The sequence below is a fragment of the Cervus canadensis genome, chromosome 29 (assembly GCF_019320065.1).
Source record: "Cervus canadensis isolate Bull #8, Minnesota chromosome 29, ASM1932006v1, whole genome shotgun sequence".
Taxonomy (NCBI): Eukaryota; Metazoa; Chordata; class Mammalia; order Artiodactyla; family Cervidae; genus Cervus; species Cervus canadensis.
Window position 1 is genome coordinate 2849997 of NC_057414.1, and position 17460 is coordinate 2867456.

Below are 17460 nucleotides of genomic sequence, written 5' to 3' on the forward strand. Positions count from 1 at the left end.
GCTCCCCACCGCACCCCCAGAAATAAAAGGAAAGGCCAGCGAAGGGAACTTGCACTTGGTGATCTGCACCTAGCTAAGTCCTGACACAGTATACACTCAGCAGTGGCAGTCTGTTGAATAAAAGAGCGGATGAATGGGTGATGGGATGAATGATTAGTAGACTAAGAGAAGTCACTTTTCTGGGAGGGGCTACACTTCAGCTTTCCTTAGGAACCAGGATGCAGATTGTCCTTTTGGTTACTGATCGCTGGAGACAAGGAGTTATGCAGAAAAGGAACTCATCTTAAATCTTTATAGAATCTAGACAACTCCTTTCCAAACTTATTTGGAAATGTCTCAAACTCTATTCCCACAGGGGGGAAAAAAAATTCTGGGAGAAGAATTAGAAGCCAAACCCGGGAAACAAAACAAAACAGCCCAGTCCTCTGTTGAATATATAGCACTTGAAAAAAATTTAAAGTTAGAGAAATTGTCAGTGATTTAACAATAGAAGACTAGAGAAATTGTTTAAGGCCTGATACCAAAATGACTTTCCTTCCCCGCACGACCTCTCTCCCTCTCTGCCATCTGTGTCTATACTTGTTAAAGGTGAGGCTTTGAAGGATGTTAGATGTTGGAGGAAAACTCAACAGCTTGGAATACTCAGGCTGATATCAGACCTCCACGAATCCACGGATGGGTGATCAAGAGATAATCAGAATGAAGCCTTCTCTTCTTTTCCCATCACCAAATTTCTTTATTTTTGTAGAAGTTCAGGCTCATAGCTTCTAGGCTGAACATCAGGAATCAAAAAATTCTGAAGAAAGGAAAAACAGGAGGAAAAAGACAGCGAATGAGTCCAACCCATAGTGAAAGACCTCAATTGAAAGCATGGGAAAGAACATTCCAGAGCAACTCTTGGTACCCAACCAAGAGTTGGGTGTGTGTGAGAAATTGTGATTGAAATTGAAAAAGAATTTCTGAAGGTCTCATCCAGTCTGGTTCAGATAGAGGAGGGACTCCCATTGTTTTGGAAATGGGTGACTCAGTGATTACATCCATGGGACCTCTCTGTCTTTGCTCTGAAACCTCGTTTGCTTTAGCAGCTGATAAACTGGAGGCCTGGACCTGGGATCCATGGACTTCTCTCCCATTGAGTCATCAGGGCCCCTCATCAGGTGTTGGGAGCTTATGAGCTCTGCTCTTCATATCCAACAAGCCAGCTGGTGACTTAGTTGGCCTTCTCCATTTCACTACCCCAGGAGCAATGCCAGCGTCACTTGTCCCCAGCGAGCAATGCTTCCCTTCTCCTGTCCTTGTCATCCTCAAAGATGCACGTGCGAGCTCTTTCCGTTTTAACAGTTTTAGTGCTAAGCAATCCTGCGGTGTTTCTCAGTGTTCAGGAGATCTGCGTAAGAATGATCAGGATTATATGTTTCAGTTCAGTCCAGTCACTCAGTCGTGTTTGACTCTTTGCGACCCCATGAATCGCAGCACGCATATGTTTAAAACTCCCCAAAACTGTTCCACTAATGTTCTGTTTCTTGACCTTGGTGCAGGGTGCATAGATACCCTCAGTTTGTGAAAATTCAGCAAGCTGTTCACTTACGTACACTTTTCTGGTTGTCCATTATATTCCAGTAAAAATGTTTTTAAGAACCACCTGAACCAAATGAATCAGAATCGCAGGTTTGGGGCCTGAGAATATGCCTGCTTACCAAACTTCTCAAGTAACTTGCCTCAGGGCCTTTACACTAAGCAGGAATAAACAAAAGGTTCTAAATATTCAAAACCATCGTGCCAGTACTTGCGGTGGTATTTGTGGGCCTACTTCATTACTCATTTCGTAAGTGCATTTTTTTAGGCCCAGGATCACAATAGTTTAGTGATGGGCAGTTTAGTCCAGTGGTTAAGACTCCCCTGATTGGGGAACTAAGATCCCACAGGGTGCATGGCCAAAATATAAATAAAAATAGGACTTCCCTGGTGATCTAGTGGTTAAAACTCTGCACTCCCAATGCAGGGGGCGTGCGTTTGATCACTGGTCAAGGAAGATCTTGTATGTTGTATGGTATGGCCAAATAATTAATTAATTGATTGATAAATAAAAAACCAGTAGTTCAGTAATGGACCAGGTCCCTGTCCCCCCTGCTACTGAGGGATCACTGATCTCATCTAGACAGCATCCCTGGAGGAGCTCCAGGCCTGGATAATGAGCCCAGAGTTGGGATGCAGGCTGGTTAGTGCTACAAGAGCAGAAAGCATGGGGTGCCTGGGACCCCTCAGAGAGCCACCAACCATAACCTCCTAGTTGGCAGCCGTACCCAGACTTCTGGCTTCTGCTTCCAATCCTAGGTGGATGCTCCCTGACATACTCCCCTCCCACAGGGCCCTGTGCTTCCCCTGTCCTGGGGGATGGCCCCTCCTCCTGGGACTACAGGCCAGGCAGGGAGGAACAGTAGATGCTAGGAGCGGCCTTGTGCATGGAGTGTAGAGCCAAAGTCCCTTGGTTCAAATCCCAGCCCAGGTGTTTACTAGCTGTGGGACTGATTACTGTAGTGCTTCACTAATGCTATCACTTATTGCTAGGTGTGGTTACAGGAGATATTGTAGAGAGTAAATAAATTCATATCTATGTAGTACTTAGATCAGTGCCTGGTATATAGTTAATGCTGTATGTTGTTCAGTCTGTAAGTCATATCTGACTGTGACCCCATGGACTGCAGCACGCTGGGCTTCCCTGTCTTTCACTGTTTCCCAGAGTTTGCTCAAATTCATGTGCTTTGAGTTGGTGATGCCATCCAACCACCTCTTCCTCTGTCATCCCTTTCTCCTCCTGCCCTCAGTCTTTCTCAGCATCAGGGTCTTTTCCAGTGAGTCAGCTCTTCACATCAAGTGGCCAAAGTATTTAAAGTGTAAGTGTTGACTATTAGGTTGTCATTGTTATTGTTGTTGTTATTTACCCTACCCTTGGATCTCAAGTAGATAAATTACATTGCTGAGAACTTCCAGACAGGCTGCCTTCTGGAATGATCCCCTTGAGGCAGTCCCTCCCAGCCTGGAAAGCAACTAAGTCAAATAGAAAAATACTTAATTCAAGCAAAACAAAAGCACAATGATGATTCAGCATGAGGAGGAAGGGGAAAATACTGGTCACAGCCTTGAGAGGTCCCTTCCCACAGGCTGTATCACCATGCTGGGGTGGGAGCAGCTTTTTCATGCCCATCTATGCAACTGTTAATGTTACTCTGGAAGATATTCATAACAACAAAGCATTGGAATCATGCAGTGTGTTTGCTCCAAGACCTTCAGTGGATTCCCATGAGGACTGTTTTCTCCCTCACACCTGAAGAAAGTTCCTAAAGTACCTTTTAATATTGCCTATATTTCATTGATGGGAAAACTAAGACGTATCCAGAGTCGTTAAGCTGTTGGCTCCAGGTCACACAGGTAGTGAGAGGCTTTGCATTTCTGGCTCCTAACTCCAAGGCAGGTGTGCCCCATGAGAAAACCAGACAAGTAATCTAATCCCTGGCAATGTATGAAACCAGACATGGAGAAGTTCAGGTTAGGGCAAAGCTAAGGACCAAGACTCTCCCTGTAGTGCAGCATACCCAGGTTCAATCCCTGGGTTGGGAAGATCCCCTGGAGAAGGAAATGGCAACCCACTCCAGTATCCTTGCCTGGAAAATCTCATGGACAGAGGAGCCTGGTGGGCTGCAGTCCATGGCGTCACAAAGAGTCAGGCACGACTGAGCAACTAACACTAAGGACCCAGAAGCAACATGGCAATATAACTCAGCAATTAAGAATATCAGCTTGGGAACTGGACAAGTCTGGGTTTGAATCCTGGCCTATCAGTTTTACAGACTGAATGTTTTTACTCCCCCCAACCCAAGTTCGTATGTGGAAGCCCTGAACTCCAATATGGCTTTATTTGGAGATGGGGCCTCTAAGGAAGTAATTAAGGTTAAATGAGATCATAAAGATGGGGCTCTGATCTCATGGGATTAGCATCTTTGGAAGATGAGACACCAGAAAGCTCAGTCTCTGTGTCCATGTGCAGTGACCTGGAGAAAGGCCATGTGGGGTGATAATAAGATGGCAGCTGTCCCCCAGCCCAGAAGAGAGGCCTCACCAGAAACCAAATCAGCTCACCTTGACATTGGACTTCTGGCCCACAGAACTGTGAGAAAATGAATTCAAGTTGACTGTCAAGCCACCCCGTCTATGGTCTTTTGTTGTGGCTGCCCAAGCTGACTAATGCAGCTGGCACTAGCTATGTGTGTGTGCTTGTGTGTGCTCTGTCGTGTCCAACTCTTTGTGACTCCATGGACTGTAGCCTGCCAGGCTTCTCTGTTCATGGAATTTTCCAGGCAAGAACGGCCACTGGAGTGGGTTGCCATTTCCTACTCCAGGGGATCTTCCTGGCCCAGAGATCGAACCCACATCTCTCGCATCTCCTGCATTGGAGGTGGATTCTTTACCGCTAGTGCCACCTGGGAAGCTTCGATAAAGCTGGTAGTAGTTAGGTAACTGAGCAAATAACTCTCCTGAGCTTCCTTTTCCTTATCTGACACGTGAAAATAATAGTTACCATGCCTCATTAGATTGTTATGGTCATTAAATGAGATACTGTAACGCATTTTAAGAATATAGCCAAAGGACCCACACATAAAAGTTTTAAAAAATCTCATTCACACTGTATACTTAATACATGATGATTGAGTACCTGCTTTCTGCTAGGCATTGTTCCAGGTGCTGGAAATCCAGAAATGACCAAAAGAAATAAAGTCCCTGCATTGCTGAAGCTCACACTCTAGTTGGGGAAACAGATGACAAATGAGGAAACAAATAATGAAGATAGTGGTGGGTTGTAATAAATGTCATGTAGGAATTCAGTAATAAGGAAGTAATCTGAAGAAGCCACCTACCATACAGTTCTCAGGGAAGGTCTCTCTGAGTAAGATTTTTGAGACTGAAAGAGTGAGAATGTGGTAATCAGCTGAGGAGCTGGTGGACAAGCATTGCAAGCAAAGGGAACAAGTGCAAAAGCCAGGAAGTGGAAAGGGCAGAGTGCTCCAAAGAAAGAAAGACAAATAAATAGGCTGTGCTCTGTAATAAAATGCCCTGAGACTGGGGACACGGTCAGAAGCTAGAGTTTGCAGCACTTCATGGCTTTTTCTGTGAGCAATGAACAGCTGATTCAACTGAGGGAATGACATGTTCTGATACAGGTTTTTGGAGTCATCACTGGCTGGTGTGCAGAGAATGGATTGTGAGGGTTATCAGCAGAAGCAGTGAAGCTCGTTAGGGGACTGTTATACCAGTTCAGCGGAGGCATAATAGTGACTTAGGTTAGAGGTGGAGAGGAGAGTTTGGGTGCTAGATGACGACGGAAGAATTGGCAAGCGTTTGTGACGGATTTGAAGTGGGAGAGGGGAACGGGAGGAACCAAGGATGACTGGTAGGTTTTTGCTTATTGTTAGTGGTGGGGGGGAGACTGGGGAAAGAATAGGTTTGGAGTCTCAGCAATAGCCAGCGGTTGGCAGATCACACTTTGAGAACTGCTGATGTGGAGGATGTTGGGGACACCAGGAGTGTAGTCCTTCAAAGGGCCAGGGGGAATGAGGTGGAGCACCCAGGTAAAGGGGTTGAGCAATGACAGGACAGTGACTGTTGTTTCATTTTCATAATTGAGGAGGAGAGAAGATTTGGTACAGATTTTTAAAGTTTTTTTTTTTAATTGAAGTATAGTTGACTTGATGCCAATTTTACATTCATTTTTATATTAGTTTCCATTATGGTTTCTCCCAGGATACTGAATATAGTTCCCTGTGCTATACAATAGGATGTTTAATATTTACCAATTCTACATGCAGTAGTTGGTAGCTACTAACCCCAAACTCCCAGTCCATGCCGCCCCCAGCCCCTCCCCCTTGGCAACCACAACTCTATGTCCGTGAGTCTGTTTCTTTATGTAGAGAGGGTCATTTGTGCCATGTTTTAGATTCCACATATAAGTGGTGTGTGCCTGCTTAGTCACTTCAGTTGTGTCCGACTCTGTGACCCCATGGACCATGGTCTGCCAGGCTCCTCTGTCCGTGGGATTCTCCAGGCAAGAATACTGGAATGGATTGCCATTTCCTACTATCATATAGTATTTGTTCTTCTCTTTCCAGCTTATTGGGTTGGCCGAAAAGTTTGTTTGGGTTTTCCGTAACATCTTATGGAAAAACTTGAATGAACTTTTTGGCCAACCCAATACTTTACTTAATAGGATAATCCCTAGTTGCATTTATGTTGCTGCAAATGTCATTATTTCATTCTTTTTTATGGCTGAGTGCTATTCCATTGTATATATGTACCACATCTTCTTTATCCATTCCTCTGTTGATGGACATTTAGGCTTTTTCCCATGTCTTGGCTATTGTGAATGGTGCTGCTCTGGACATAGGGGTGCATATATCTTTTTGAATTAAAGTTTTGTCCGATAAATACCCAGGAGTGGGACTGCTGGATCATATGGTAATTCTGTTTTTAGTGTTCTGTGGAATCTCCATACTGTTTTCCATAGTGACTACCTCAGCTTACATTTCTACCAACAGTGTAGTTCCCTTGTCTCCACACCCTCTTTAGCATTTATTATTTGTAGACTTTTTAATGATGGTCATTCTGACCAGAGTGAGGTGGTATCTCATTGTAGTTTTGATTCATATTTCTCTTAATAATTAGCTATGTTGAACACTTTTTCATGCGCCTATTGGCCACCCATATGTCTTCTTTGGAAAGATGTCTGTTTAGGTGTTCTCATTTTTTTGATTGGATTGTTTTTTGTTGTTGTTGTTGAACTATTAATATATAAGTTATTTGTATATTGAAAGTTAAGTCCTTGTCAGTTACATCATTTTGCAAATATTTTTTTTCCATTCCATAGATGGTCTTTTTTTTAAAAATGGTTTCAGTATACATTTTATTGAAAGTGATTTGAGGCAGTTCTTCTCTAATAACATGTATTTTCTCAGTGAAGCATAAATCAAGGTCTTCAGTTGAGAGGGGAAAGTGATAAAAGTGGATATGGGAAGTTTAAAGAGAAAGAAAAAGGTATGAGCTAGTTGACTTGAAGAGTGGGAAATGGATTTGCTGGAGAAACCCAGCTCATTTGAGGTTTGTTAACATGAATTTAAAGACAGTTTAAGCTGATTAACTTCGTTTTGTTCTTTTTTCCCCCCAGGAATATTCAACTGCTTGGGCGTGGGCCCAAAAAAGGCAGAGAAGTTGGTTCACTGACCGCTGAGGTTTTTCTAGGTGAGTATGAGAGAGAGGAGGAGCAGAGCTGAGCAAAGACTGTTGCCAGGGAGTGGCTGTTTGAACTGGGTAAGAAGGTGATGGAGAGAAGGCTAGTGGAGAGAAAGTGATGGAGTCTGTAGGCTACACAGGTTTGATAAGGTGGTTGTCAGGGAGTGGGCTGTTTGGAATCAGGGAGGAACTGCCATCATGACAAGGTCTAGGGCGTGACTGGGGGAGTGGATGTTCGTGGTTGAGAAGGTGGACAAAAACAAGACACAGAGAGGCCAGGGATGTGAATAGTCCATTTATAGGCGTGTTGAAGGCATCCAGAAGATAGCAGAAGTAGAGCAGGACCAGAGCTCGTAACCAACGCCTTCAGCTAGGGGAGGGGCTGACAGTTGACAACTACAAGGCAGTCATGGGAGCTGAAGGCCGGAGCTGCAGCTTTTGAGAGAGGAAGTAAGAGAAGTGGGCTGCACTGTGGCATGAGCAGAGATGAGGCTCTCCCCAGCTTCGAGCCTTGAGGTACACTCGGTATGAGAGGCAACAGGGCCTTGAGTGCCTGTGGGGGAAGAAGTGTCTCAGCGAAAAGCCAGGTTTTAACAAAGCCAGGAGAAGAGGGAACCGTCAGAGCCGTGAGGACATGGAGTTCGTTGGTCACAGGTCTCCTCCCAGAGAGCTCTAGAAAAGGGTTTGGGAGGAAAATGAGGGATGAAGGATTGGGTTAGATGATGAAAAATATGTAGCTTGAGTCTTACACTTTTGTGAGCACTTGAGGTGACCCAAAGACCCTTCTCCCTGTGAACCTCGATGGGGCAGCAAGAGAGAGGGTCACGGAGCACCCCTCTTTCAGGTCAGCCTGGTATTATTAGGTACAGTTATCATCACCCAGCTCATCTCCCTGCCTCTGGGCATAGCTAAATATAGACTGTCCTACTTTTTGAAGTTCCCCAAGAGAAAGTAATTTTATAATCTCTCTCAGTAAATCGTGCCATGGTTTAACAATCAGTAACAATTACACTGCCTGACACACAGTAGGTGCCCAGTAAATATTGTTTGAATTAACTGAATGAAGTCACAGTATCCAGATTTTCCTTTTACATGCTTTAATTTGTTCACACTGTAGTGCTTGCCCCTTGTACTACTTTGGCAAAATGAATCCACAGTTAATGTTCCCATTTTATAGTTTCCATTGTCGCAAATAAGCTGTTCTCTATCATCTTTCATTTAGATGCTGATCGTATTATTTAGTGGTGCCATATCTGTATCCTGGATCTCCTCAGCTAGTTTTAAATCCACTCAGTATATGTGGACCAGTTTGCTAATTCTCTTCTCCATAGTATCTACTCCAGTGGAGGAAGAGTCAGTATTTGATAGGTGCTTTTTGAAAAAATGATGCATTCTGTAATTAATTCTTAAAATAATACATCCTAATTTGAAAATTTGCTCATCTTCCTAGATAGCCACTGACATATCCCATGACCTAGCACTTAATGTAGCATTCAGATTGCCTGGGAACAAATTGTAGCTGTGTCTCTTACTAGGTGTGTGACCCTGGGCAAAACGCTTGATATTTCTGTACCTCAGTGTCTTTGTCTATAAAATGAAGACTGTTAAATTATCACATATTTGTTTTGATGAATAAATTAATATGTGTAAAATGCCTAGAGCGATGCCTGGTACTTAGTAAGCACTTAGAAAACGTTGTTATTACTAGGCATGTAGTCCATACACATGGAGTTCTTTCTTTTTAAATATGTATATATTTGTTTATTTGACCCTGTTGGGTCTTAGTTCAGTGTGCATGATCTTCCATCTTCATTGTGGCATGCAGGATCTTTTAGTTGTGGCATGTGGGATCTAGTTCCCTGACCAGCGATCAAATCCCATGCATGTGGGATCTATTCTCTCACCACCGACCAAATCCCATGTACTGGGAATGTGGGATCCTAGCCACAGAACCACAAGGGAAGTCTCTACGTGGAATACTTTAATAAATGGTAAATAATTCAATCTGGATCACCAAAAAACACCAGTTGCTCTCTTCAATAGACTCTATTGTGACTAAACAGTTAGGCACACCCTCTACAAATAAGGTGGGTTTGTCAGTGGCTCAGATGGTAAAGAATCTGCCTGTAATCAGGAGACCTGGGTTCGATCCCTGGGTTGGGAAGATCCCCTGGAGGAGGGCATGGCAGCCCACTCCTGTATTCTTGCCTGGAGAATCCCCATGGACAGAGGAGCCTGGGGGGCTACAGTCCTCAGGGGTGCAGACAGTCAGACACAACTGAGCGACTAACACTACGAATAAAATCTGATTTAATGTTTCCCTTTTCAGGTAATTAAAGCAGGACCATATGAGTGAAGTTAGCTTAGAAAAAGCAATGCTCTCACTTTATGAAAAGGAGAAATGTGGAAAAAAAAACCAAACTCTAGTAACCTAACTTGTAGTATCCTGAAATAAGGTCGGGGATTGCTGATACAATGGTGGAGTCAGTAGCACAAGCCTGAGGGCTCTGAGAAAAATGTTTGTTTTTTTCGAATTACAGAAACTGAAAATGCTGCACTCAGTCAAGTTCTATAGATGAAGAAGTAGCCAAAATAACGAACACACCATCACACAGGTTATTGTTTGCTTCCGTTCACAAGGACCCAGAGCTGAGGAGTACAAAGAATTATGGGATAATGAAAACACCATCATAACTTTTGATGGAAAGGCTGGAAGCCCTTAGCAAACAGGAACTTTGCAGAATCTGCAGAGCAAGATGCACATTCTCAGAGGTATTAAAAGTGGGTATTTGCATTAATGTGTATAAAGTAAAGAAAAACTATGGTAGCTCTAGAGGTCAGAATCAGAGAGGTGATTTATGAGCTAGGTGGAAGGTAGGTCCTCTTTCATCAAGTAGTAGCACTAATGAAACAGTTATGAAATTTGGAAGATAAACCTAGAGACCTTAAGGAAAAAACAATCAACAGAGTTCAATAAGGTTTCTTTTCTTTTTTGAAAGAAAGTATGTCACACCAAAGAAATCAACTTATTTTATTTTTTTACACTTTAAAAACATCTTATTTAATTTTTTCATGTCAGTTATATATCAGTAAAGTATTATGAGACTAAAATGAAGTAACACATATAAAGTTCTAAAAGGGTCAGGCACATAAAAGAAATTCATTTTAAAATACTAGGTTCCTAAGTAAAGATAGATATTATCATGCATTTCATTTTTATAGTATTAGATACAGAATCTGTAAGCAACAAGGGGTGACAGAGGATGAGATGGTTGGATGGCATCACCAACTCAGTGGACATGAGTTGAAGTAAACTCAGGGAGATAGTGAAGGACAGGGAAGCCCGGCATGCTGCAGCCCACGGGGTCTCAAAGAATCAGACACAACTTCAGTTCAGTCGCTCAGTCGTGTCCGACTCTTTGCGACCCCATGAACTGCAGCACGCCAGGCCTGCCTGTCCATTACCAGCTCAGACATGACATGACTAATTGGCTGAAAAACAAGTGACCTTTAGGAACATTTCAATTTAAACGTAACGTCCTTTGGTTTTCTGGGTGATGAAACTAAATGTGATGTTTAATTCCTTTCTTGACAATTGGTGTGTTATATTTGAAACACTAAAGTAAATAAAAGTTTACTTATACAAAGACATGTTGATTACAATTTGACCAAAAGATCTTAAACAAAAGGGACTGTGAGCTGGTTTGCCTGTGTTGGGGGAGGTGGGAGTCAGAGGCTTCAAGCGCTGGTGTTAGAATCCATTTCATTCCAGAGCTGGGTGTGGGATCTGGAGGAGTCAGAGTGACACCAATGTAATTTGCAGCCGACCCAGCACTGGGGAGGTGCGGCACGTATAATCAAGGCAGAGGAACAACCGAAATCTGACTCAGAGGTGCTAGAAATACTGCCTTGCAGTAATTTTAGAAAAGAGACGACACAACATTTAACTCCTCAGCGCTGACTGGAACTAACTGTAGTGGGTGGAAAGAACCTTAACATGTTCCTGCCCTCAGGAATCCCGAGCTTAAATATAATTGTGTCCCTCGGGGGCTGTGAACTCAAGCATTTCAACTCCCTGGGCTTCAATTTTCTCATGTTTAAAGTTCAGATAATAAAGTGAAAGTCGCTTAGTCATGTCCGACTCTTTGCAACCCCATGGACTATCCAGTCCACGGAATCCTCCAGGCCAGAATACTGGAGCGGGTAGCCATTCCCTTCTCCAGGGGATCTTCCCAACCCAAGGATCAAACCCAGGTCTACCGCTTTGCAGGCAGATTCTTTACCAGCTGAGCCACAAAACCTTCCTCAAGTTGTTGCTGTGAGTATGAGCTGCTTTCTGCAGGGTTGCAGGGATGTCTGCTGTGATGATGGCAAAGGTGGTATTTATGGAAAACACCGTAAGACATCGCAGTAAATTTAAATCAGGCAGACCTGAATTCTCTGAAAGTCACCTCATACTTTTCTTCGTTGCAGCTGTTGGACTTTAGCGTTTGTTTTACTGAGACACCTATAAAAAGAAATACATCTATTTACCTCATAGTGTTCTTGTAAGAATTAAATTCAGTAACTAGTATGCATGGGGCCTGACACAACAAGGTTATGCATTTCTCTGATTTCTCCTTTTGCTGTCTCTCTTCTGCCTGTAGCCAGAGAAAGGTCTCTACTTTTCATGTAATTTAAGTTGGCCCACACAGATAATTCAGGATAATCTATTTGAAGATCCTTAACCTTAACTGTCGGAGAAGGCAGAGGCACCCCACTCCAGTACTCTTGCCTGGAGAATCCCAGGGACAGAGGAGCCTGGGAGGCTGCAGTCCATGGGGTCACTAAGAGTCGGACGCGACTGAGCGACTTCACTTTCACTTTTCACTGTCATGCATTGGAGAAGGAAATGGCAACCCACTCCAGTGTTCTTGCCTGGAGAATCCCAGGGACGGGGGAGCCTGGTGGGCTGCCGTCTATGGGGTCGCACAGAGTCGGACACGACTGATGAGACTTAGCAGCAGCAGCAACCTTAACTGTGGGCCCTGGTGCCTCAGACGGTAAAGAATTCTCCTGCCACACAGGAAACCTCAGGCTTGATCCCTGGGTCAGGAAGGTCCCCTGGAGAAGGAAATGGCAACTCACTCCAGTATTCTTGCCTGCAGAATTCCATGGAGTCTGGTGGGCTACAGTCCATAGGATGGCAAAGAGTCAGGCACAACTGAAGTGACTTAGCACACATCTGCGTTCAGAGCTCTGTTCCTATAGAGAACATATGTCTAGAAGAAAAAGGGCCCGAGTTGTAGGGCCTTGAGATACGTGGGCTTTTTGTGTGTGTGCAGCAGTGTTCCATGTAGTCATGTGAGGAGAAAATATCTAAAACATAAATTCTCTGTGGAGAATTGGTATTTGGAAAGCGTGGGTTACAAATATTCATGGGTAACAGGAGGCAGATTAAAATTTTAATGGGACATTGAATTGGTCTCAAGAAATTGTGTTCTTGGAAGGAATCCAGTGTGGTCTGTCAAGGCACAGTATAGAACTATGACCTTGGACTACATAAAAACACAAACAGTTATTAGGCGGCATTCTGGGAGGTCTCTGGAGGATGTGATGGAGCTGAGGGTCAACCTTAGTTCACTTAATATCTACCCTAGTGATCTTGGAACGTGGGATCTTCATCCTTTTTAATGAAATTCATTGACGATAACAAAATGGCTGGAGTTACAGTCACCAGAAAGGACGGAAGAAATGTTGACAGGAAACATTTCCCATTAAACATGGGGGGAGAGGAGGAAGCAAGGAATGCAAAACATAGATAGTCACTAAGATACGGAGGTCTGGATGCAGCCACCATGATTTAAGAGGCCTGCAATAGACAGAAAGGGCAGAGGGGAAATTATATTGAAAGCGAAATGTGGTTGCTGGCCTGAGCGCTGTTTCCCAGATGTGCAGAATCGCAGATGTCACAGACTTTTGTGCTTTGGGGGCGCAGCTGGAGGGAGGACCCAGGTCATACACTGGGCTGGCTTCCTGGGTCCGGGAGCACTCGGAATAGTTTGGGAGATGCCGAGACACAGCGGCAGGGGAGAAGGTGGGGAGGACAGATTAGAGAAGGGATGAATGGGTGTCATGAAGAGCAGCTGCACTTCCTCTTAACTTGCTCGCCCACCCTCTCTTCTGTTAAGTTATTCTGGGCTGGTCCAAAGAGTCAGTGGCCCCTGTGTTTCTCCCCGAAGGCTCTCTCAAGGACCTCCCATATGGTCGTGAAGTCACTGCACAAGGCAGGTTGGTTGGTAATGACTGGGTTACTTGACTCTCTTTCTCCAACCCATGAGCTCCAGTTGAGGAAGGGCACTTGAGGAAAACACAGGTTAGGAGACCATCTGCAGAAATGGCTGGGTTTTTTGTTTTTTTTTAATTTTTCTTTTTGTGTGTGTGGATCATGGAAAATAATATGAAAATGAAGAGAAGTGTCTTTTAGGAAAACCATTTGATTTCTTGTGACTTGGATAAATGTTCATTTGTTTTTAGAGCGTTTTCCCCAGTTTTATTGAGGAATAATTGACATACATCACTGTATAAGATTGAAGCATAGAGCATGATGGTTTGTGAAATGATTGATCGTGAAATGATTACCACAGTAGGTTTAGCTAAGCACCGCCAAGCTCAGCAAGAGAATGCGTGACCAATGGGCGATGTTTACCAATGGCAGGGGGCACTGAAGTGGCAAGTGGTAAAGATTGGAGAGGAGTCAAGCATTTGCCACTGCTGTACCCAGAGGCTCTTAACCTGGAGGATATAGATCAGGAGATTCCCTGGGGGTTCCAAAGTGACCCAGGGGCCTCTTGAAGCCTCTGGAGTTGTATGCAAATATTTGTCTGATTGTGCATTTTTCTGGAAAGGGAAAAAACATAGCTTTTATCAGGTCTTTAAAGCTATCTAAGACCTCCTGCAGAAGATGAAGATCATTTCTGGGGGATTTCCCTGGCCATCCAGTGGCTGGGACTTTGTCTTCAAGTGCAGGGTGGACAGGTTCGATGCTCAGGGAGCTGGCACATGCCTCACGGCCAAGAAACCGAGATGCATAATTAAAACAATACTGCAACAAATTCAATAAAGACAGACAGACCCCAAACTGTCTTAATCCAGTACTCCCAATTTTTCACCAGTTTTTTTGAATTGGCATCCAAGTTCAGTCCTGGAAGTGAGAAAAGAAGGTAAGGAGAAAGACTCATTGGAGTCTAAGAGGATCGTCTAGGTGGAAGAAATGAGAAAAGGCTTATTAGTAGGATGAGGATGGAGAAAAGAATTATTGGACTAGGCACTTTGATGTTTAGTGACCTAGGAGGGGGAGGTTTAAAGAGGATTGTGGCATTGTAGCCAGATCACAGTGGGCAAAATTGATGGGTTTCTTTGAATATAGTCTAAAGAATACATTCGAATGTATAGGATTGGCCGAAAAGTTCATTCAAGGTTTTTCCACAAGATGTTCGGAAAACCCGAACAAACTTTTCGCCCAGCACAACACTCTAATTGTATTTCCTTGAATGTTTTCTTTTCGTTTCTTATGCTTTATTTATTTGGCTGCACCAGGTCTTAGGTGCAGCACGGGGCATCCTTAGTTTCGGCCTGTGGGATCCAGTTCCCTAATCAAACCCAGGCCCCCTGCACTGGGAGCATGAGGTCGTCATCACTAGACCACCAGGGAAGTCCCCAGATGTTTTCTAAATAATGTTATATGCATAGGGATAGATGTACAAGGATGTTAACTATGGTCTAGTTAAACTAGTAGTAGTACAAATTGGAAACCATCATTAAAGTATTTGGTTAGTTTGATTTAATGAATCCATTTGTGGAATAGTATTATATTAGTAAGGATTCTTTATTTTAAGTAACAGAAACCTGAATCAAACCAGTTCAAAGTTTGAGCAAAGAAAGATATAATGAATTTATTGGCTCATGCAATTGAAGAGTCCAGAAATTGTCTGGCTTTAGGCAGGTCTGGAACCAAATGCTCGTATTTGATGTCCTTTGGTCTTAAGATCTCTCACCCCCTGCTTACCCCGATGTCTCTCTCCTCTCCTCTGGAATGGCTTCATTCTTAGACAGGATCTGTCTCCATGATGGGAAGGACGGCCTCCCTTGGATCCAGCGTTTCTAGAGCTCACCATCTCCATGAGAGAGAAAACTTTCTTGTCCCAGCATCCAGACCAGGCCACTTCCCCCAAGAATCTTACAGGCGCTGTTTACAGCGCTTACCCATCCTTCAGCTGCTGCCCCCAAAGGCGTGGAGTACTGTGATTGGTCTGCCCAGAGCATGGTGCCTTCCATGACAAACCTACCAGAATCATGTGCTGATGGGGAGAAAGGTGACTTCCACAAAGAAGGAAGACGGAATGGACCGAAAAAGAGGTACCGTTATAACTGTGAGTTTGTTTCTTTAGGAGACAGTGAAGATGTCTACTTATGGGCATGGAGACTTTGTGTGATGAGACAAGACTGAGGTCTCATCAGAATGCTGCTGTTCCCTGTGCTGAAATCCCACCAATCACTGTGACCCCTCTCATGTCTTTGGGCTCCTGACTATTTAGGGTGGGCAGAATAATGTCCCCCTCCCCCAGAGAAGTCCACAGGCTAATCCTTAGAGCCTGTGAATATGTTACCTTACATGGCCAAAAGGATCTAGCAGGTGGGGTTAAGAATCTTGAGATGGAGATGATCCTGAATTATCTGGCTAAGCTCAGCGAAAAGACACTCCAAGTGCTCTGTGAAATAAGCAAGTCACAGAACACAACATAGAATGTGATTTTATCTTTGTTTTAAAATCTGGTTTTTTTTTAACCTTATGTACATACACATATGCATGGAAAGAAGTTTGGAAGTTGTACTCAGGGTAATAATAGAGTCATTGTTGGGGGGTTGTGATAATAGCTTTCTCCCCCCCTACACTTTTTCCTTGTGTGCAGTTTCTAACTATTCTGCTGTGAACGGAGATTCCTGATGTAATCCAAATCTATAAGTGGAAGAGGTGTGGGGAGGAAGCAGCCATTAGAGAGAAGGGTAGGATGGTGTTTTGAGTGAAGCATGTTGAAAAAAAGGATGTTTGTTTTCGTATTTATTTGTGTGGGAAACACTGGAATCTCTTTTTAAGCTGAGGTGATGAGCCTGGGGAGCTGAAGAAGGTGCAGGAACCAGGGGGAAATTCCTGGAGACGATCTCTAGGACTGGTGGGCGGAGGATACCTCATCCAATCCAGGGCGTGGGGGTCCCTGAGGGGCAGAGAGGAGGGAGGAGAGACTCAGAAGAAGCAGGAAGTTTGTGGGGGTTTTTTTGTGTGTAATTTTTGGCTGTGTTGGGTCTTCGTTGCTGCCTGAGTTGCGGAGTGCGGGGTCTGCTCTCTGTTGCGGAACACGGGCTTCTCATTGTGGCGCCTTCTCTTTTTACGGAGCACGGACTCTGAGACACGTGGGCTCAGAGTTGCGGCTTCCAGGCTTTAGAGCTCAGGCTGGGTAGTTGTGGCTCATGGACTTAGTTGCTCTGCAGCACGTAGGATCCTCCCAGGTCAGGGGATTTTTAAATAACTTTATAAATTACTTATTTATGGCTGTGTTGGGTCTCTGTTGCCCCACCAGCTTTTCTCTAGCTTTGGAGAGTGGGGCCACCCTCTAGTTGCGGTATGCTGGCTTCTCATCGCGATGGGCTCCTGGGTTGCAGAGCACAGGCTCTGGGGCACGCGGGCTCGTGAGCACAGGCTCAGCAGACGTGGCCCGCGGGCTTCGCTGGGCTTCCCAGGTGGCTCAGTGGTAAAGAGCCCACCTGCCAGTGCAGGGGCTGCAGGAGATGGGGGGGTCGGTCCCTGGGTTGGCAAGATCCCCTGGAGGAGGAAATGGAGGAGGAAATTTCTAGCATTCTTGCCTGGAGAATCCATGGACAGAGAAGCCTGGTGGGCTATGGTCCAGGTGGTTGCAAAGAGTTGGCGGGCTTAGTCGCTCTGTGGTGGTTGGGATCCTCCCAGATCAGGGATCCAACCCCTGTCTCTTCCATTGATAGGCAGATTCTTTACCACTGAGCCACCAGGCAAGCCCTGAAACAAGGAGGTTTTTCATGGAAGAAGAAGGAAGTCAAGGACCTGTCTTCTAAGCAAAGCAGGAGCTGTGGGCAGAGGGGCTGGAGGGGGTTGGGGGTTTAAGAAAAATG

The 17460-nt window shown here is 44.5% G+C and overlaps 1 long non-coding RNA gene across 3 annotated transcripts in view; it reads left to right on the plus strand.

The window, feature by feature from the left end:
- Positions 1 to 5095: 5095 nt before the first annotated feature.
- The window catches only part of LOC122430826, a 102409-nt gene continuing 90044 nt past the window's right edge, over positions 5096 to 17460 (plus strand). For all 3 annotated transcript variants that reach the window (XR_006266387.1, XR_006266386.1, XR_006266385.1), the window contains exons 1-2: positions 5096 to 5446; positions 7214 to 7287. This is a non-coding gene — a long non-coding RNA (uncharacterized LOC122430826). The remainder of the gene's footprint in view (positions 5447 to 7213; positions 7288 to 17460) is intronic.